Genomic DNA, 5,567 nt, shown 5'->3' with positions numbered 1-5,567 from the left:
TGTGTGTGTGTGTGTGTGTATTGCCTGATACAAAAAGAACTAGATGGTGCTCAGATAACATTACTGACTACTCTGACCAGGGACATGATAGAAAGTCCTGGTTAGAATGGGGGAAATGTAGAACAAAACTCAAAATCATAATAAAGGTCAGACCTATTCAAATGACAGAGACTACAAGAACCCCTGAGACTGTCACTCTAATATACCCTGTTAATCTAGAACTGAAGCCACTGCCACAGGTCACCTTTAAGCCAAATAATACATAGGCCTACAAAATAAACAATAACACCTTTGAAGAATGATCTCCTTAGAACAATCAATTATATGAACCCAAATAGGCAACGTTTGCCCAAAAGCAAAAATCACAAGACAAGGAGGGACAGGGAAACTGGTGGGATGGAAATGGGGCAGACAGGGTGGGAATGGGGAGGGTGCGGACACATTGCAGCAATAGACACCAATATTATGGAAAATTTTTATGTATAAATTGATGAATGGGAAACTAATTTTCTGTGTAAACATTCACCTAAAACACAATAAAATGTTCCAAAAATAAAACAAAATAAGACCACATTGGGGTTGGGCTAGTTCAAAACAGTTACTGATACTTCTCAGACATAACCAAAGCCCTCACAAGACTGGATTTCTGGGCTTGAAGGACTTGCAGAAAACTGGGTCAATTGGCACCATTATAGTTATGTTCTACATTCTAGTTTGGTGAGTAGTGTCTGGGGTCCTAAAATCTTGTGAGTGACAATTTAGGGTACAACTATTGATCTCTACTTGTCTACAGCAAATGAGAAAGAAGGAAACTAAAGACTCAAACAAGATACTAGTTTACAGGATTGGTCTTCATGAACCATTTTGATTCGTCTGTCTTGAAATCAAAAGAACTAGATGATGTCCAGCTACCACTCCCTACCATTCTGATCAGGACCACAATAAATGGATCCTGATGGAATGGGAGAAAAATGTAGAATAGAATGTCAAATTCTTGAAAAATCAGACTTACTAGACTGGAAGGCTCCCTAAGACTTCTGCCCTGAGATAATTTTTAAAACTTGAACCAAAACTGATCCCTGAGGTCACCTTTAAGGTAAATAATAGATTGGCTTACAAACTAAACAATACCACTTGTGAGTACTAGGCACCTTAAAAAAAAAAAAAAGAAAATCATCTGTGTGACAACAGTCACCAATTACTTTAAAATGGAACATGACAACTAAATGAATGGAAACAGAACAAGAACAGCAATAATGACAATGTCCACACACCGTGAAAAATGTAACCAAAGTCACTGAAAAATTTGTGTAGAATTGTTGAATAGGAAACTAAACTGCTGTCTAAAATTTCAACAAAAACACAATTAAATATCATCAAAGTTTTTGGCTTTGCTGGAGTTTTTGTTAGGAATCTCAGATTGAATTTGTAACAAGTTCAAGTCTAGGAAACCAAGCCACAAATTTTCCAGCAGATTCACTTGTCATTGTTGTAAGGTACTATTGAGTCAATTCCAACTCATAGCAACTCTGTGAATCCTGTGTACCTTAGAGCACAACACTGTCCGGTACAGCACTGTCTTCACAATCATTGCTGGTTTGAGTTCATTGCTGCAGCCACTGTGTCAATCCATCTCCTTGAGGGTTTTTCTCTTTTTGCTAATTCTCTACCAAGCATTATATCCTTTTCCAGACACTGGTTTTTCCTGATAACATGTCCAAAATCTCACTATTCTCACTTCTAAGGAACATTCTAGCTATCCTATTTCCAAGACAGATTTGTTCATTTTCTAACCATTCATGACCTATGTCATATTCTTCCCCCACACCATAACTCAAAGGCATCAATGATTCTACTTTCTCTACTCGTTATTCATCCTTCATGTGCAGATGAGACCATTGAAAACACCATAATTTGTGTCAAGTCCACCTTAGTCTTCAAATTGACATCTTTTCTCTTTAGTACTTTAAAGAGATCTTTTGCAGAAGATTTGTCCAGTCTCTCACATTCAGATTGAATAAATATGGTGAAATGATACAACTCGGATACCCACCTTTCCTGATTTTAAATCACACAGTATCCCTTTGTTTTATTTGAATGACTGTTTCTTTGACTGTGTACAGGTTCCACATGAGCACAATGAAATATTCTGGAATTCCTATTCTTCAAAATGTTATCCATATTTTGTTATGATCCACACAGTTGAATGCCTTTGCATAGCCAATAAAACACAGGCGAACATCTTTCTGGTAGTCTCTGTTTTCACCCTAGATCCATCTGACATCAGTAATAATATTTCTTATTCTACATCCTCTTCTAAATCCAGCTTGAGTTTCTAGCAGTTCCCTGTCAAGGTTGTGTTATATACCACTATTTACCTCTGTCTCCTTTAGCCCTTATATACCTCCCTGGACGATTACATACTTTTTTTTTTTTTCCTTTTGGTTTCCAGAGTTTGGCTTTATTTTGTAGTACAGAAATTATTTGGAGCCATTTTGAGAGAGTCATCACTGAAGCAAAGGCTCTGTCAAATCAATACTGTGTTGCAGTTTGGCCCATTGAAGCCACACCTGGTATACAAAGAATGCTTCTACATTACGCTTACTTTGTGATAGGTTTATTTCCTCTTTTCTCTCAATTTTATTATACTTAAACACCATACAAAGCCATTAGCCACAAAGACATCCTCCAAATGACTCCTCAAATCAAGAGTTTGGTTAGAATTCTATGCCCACAGAAACCAAACTGTGGCTATGCTATTTGGGCATCATCCTAATATTTAAGATAACACAGATGTAAAGTTATAGGGAAATTTTTAAGGATACTGTCCCAAGTTGCAAAATATTTCTTTTAGAATCTCCATAATGTCAAACAGACAGATGGCACACAAATTGTACTGATCCAGCTCTTGAGCAGAAAAAGCACATAACTGCAAAGGCTGCACTGATTAAAAGCTACAAATACTGTAGTGAGTTCTCTGTGTCAGTATCACAATGTTGTTTTAAAACTGATTCTTCGCTAGGAAAAAAAAAGCCAGTATTGGTTAAAATGAATAGAGTTTAGTAACCTGTCACTTCTGAATAGCCACTCCATGAGAAAGAGTTAATACATGATACTAAAAAGATAAAGGGGAGGAATATTTACGGGTACAGTACTCTTAAATCACTCAGTTCTGATTACAAAAGCAGACCTTAAAATACTGATTTTATACAATATGCATTATTTGCCAAAATTTAAATTTGTTGTAGTTAGATAAAAACAAGTACTGCTGTTAGTCTTCCCCATAGATGCCATTGTTCTTGTGTTTCATTTCTTCAAAGTCAAATTCTGATCCTGTCATCCTCATGTAGATGTTTTTAATGTCATCACAGGTCAACTCAAAGTGAGTTGTAGCATCATAAGTACTGGAAATAAACATCTGGAAATAAAAATTACAAAGACTTGAGCCTATTTAGGGATGCCTCTCCAGTAAAGCCTGAAATTACTCATTTCTATCTCCACACTTACCTGGCTCTCTGTTCCCAAATCTTTGGGTACAAGGAGATCTCTGATGCTAACACATTTCTGTTCAATTGGTCTTACAAGCTCCAAAGCTGGTCTGATTTCTTTCTGGTCTGATTTCTTGGTTTTCACAGTTGTGCTAACTATGCCAATATACTTCTCTTGAGTTACCATGTTGTGTGCAAAAGAAATCATGCAAACATAGATATCTGACTTGTGGTTGACTTGGTTCTGGGGGAATAATGACCTAGCATGAGTTGGCATCACTGGTGTTCTTAATTGGGTGGCTTAGAATACATACATCCCTGATTACCTGGCCCACCTTTTGCACCTTAACTTTTACATATCTGAGATCATAGATGAGCTGCTTACAGTGAGCAATCCCTCCTTTAGGTTAACACCAACCACTTTTCCATTTTGCACACTGATCTCTTCAATTGTTTATTAAGCATGTAGTTACCTCCATAAGTAACATTTAACCTAGAAAATTCTTGTGGCAGTTCTCTAAGGCCATAAAGTGGATAAAGATATGGGCTTTTGCCATACCTTGCCAAAGACTCACTGTAAAGTTTAATCCTATTAATGACTTCACAACATGGTTGATCTAAATAATCGTCAGTTTTGTAATGTGCAAGGGCATGGCCAGTAAAGTTGATTATATCTTGGCCCAAGTCAAATCTTTTATGCACAGCTCACATTATAGTCTTCTTAGGATCCTCAAAAGTTCTAGGATCTTTTTCATTGAAGTCAGCAACATACACTAGCAATTTTATGAAGCGACATTTTTCAAACAGTCCCATTAAGTTAGATGCCAGGGATTCTGCTTCAGTGGGAAGAACCTTGTAGATTTTTCGTCCTTTGTAGCCAAAGCAACCTTCTGTTACTTTGAAATCCAGGTAGAGAATCTATATAAAGCAGCATCCTAACCAACTGACCATTAGCCATAAGGAACTTGGGAATTAAGTCAACATTCTAGTGTTTTCCTCTCCCCATTGATGCTGGTGGTGAACGTGGTATTTTAAATCTTTTGTACAGATCTTCCAGTGCTGTTATAGATTCACTTTCTCCTCCATAATATGGGTTTTGATCCCTGTGATGAACTTTGTTTCCATTCACTGACATTATACCTGACAGGATGCATTCCATCAGGCCAGTGCCCAGCACGATCACGTTGTACTCCTCATTCATAGCAGGGGAAGGGAAAGGATGAAAGATAAGAAAACAGGAGAAAGTGCAAGAATTCTATAGCGTGACAGGGGTTATATATCAATACTAAAGTGGCAGTGGAAGGTCTCGGGGCCGAAGAGAAAAAGGAAGACAGGTGAGGTAAAATGGAGTTGAGAAGGAGGCAAACCCACCCCCACCTCAGACAGTTAAAGAAGCATGATTACACACTTTTAAGGTGCTAAAATGCACTTTACAACAAAACCTTCCCAGAAAAATTATCCTATTACCTGGAGAGGAACTCACTCACCCAAATTTGTGAATAAGACAAGTAAAATCAGCCTCTGTCTTGTCAGTTGGCACACAGTGTTCTGTGGGTAGATACAGATACACAGGCTGAATGGGCATGGGAGGGAAAGTGGGAGTATACTCACAAATACGTAAGGGCTTGAAAGAGGATACTTGTACATGAGTATTTACCTTTGCTGCAAACACAGCTATGAATGTGATGGACCATAGAGCGGGTAAAAGTATTTAAACTTTAAAAATATCATCGGACTTCTTGAAGTAGTGAGTTGCTGGGCCTTGTGGCTTAGAACCATAGACACAGGGGACACCATGATCAATTTACATAACATGGTCCACAAAGACAGTGTTCTACATCCTACTTTGGTGAGTAGCATCTGGGATCTTTAAAGCTTATGAGCAGCCATCTAAGGTATAACTATTGGTTTCCATGTGTGGAAGAAAGAAGAGTGATGCGAATTGAAGATGCTTGCAATCAATTAGTCCAATGGACTAATGGAATATGTGAATATCAGTCTCCAGGACTTTGAAACAGAAGAACTAGATGATGCCTGGCTACCACTACCAAATGCTCTTGAAAGGTATCACATTGGAAG

The 5,567-nt window shown here is 37.8% G+C and overlaps 1 pseudogene; it reads right to left on the bottom strand.

Moving 5' to 3' along the window:
• Positions 1 to 3,271: 3,271 nt before the first annotated feature.
• Positions 3,272 to 4,689, bottom strand: LOC102813245 (annotated as a pseudogene).
• Between the last annotated feature and the right edge of the window lie 878 nt (positions 4,690 to 5,567).

The sequence above is a fragment of the Chrysochloris asiatica genome, unplaced genomic scaffold (genome assembly GCF_000296735.1).
Source record: "Chrysochloris asiatica unplaced genomic scaffold, ChrAsi1.0 scaffold00287, whole genome shotgun sequence".
Lineage (NCBI taxonomy): Eukaryota > Metazoa > Chordata > Mammalia > Afrosoricida > Chrysochloridae > Chrysochloris > Chrysochloris asiatica.
This window is presented reverse-complemented; position numbering and strand designations above follow the sequence as displayed.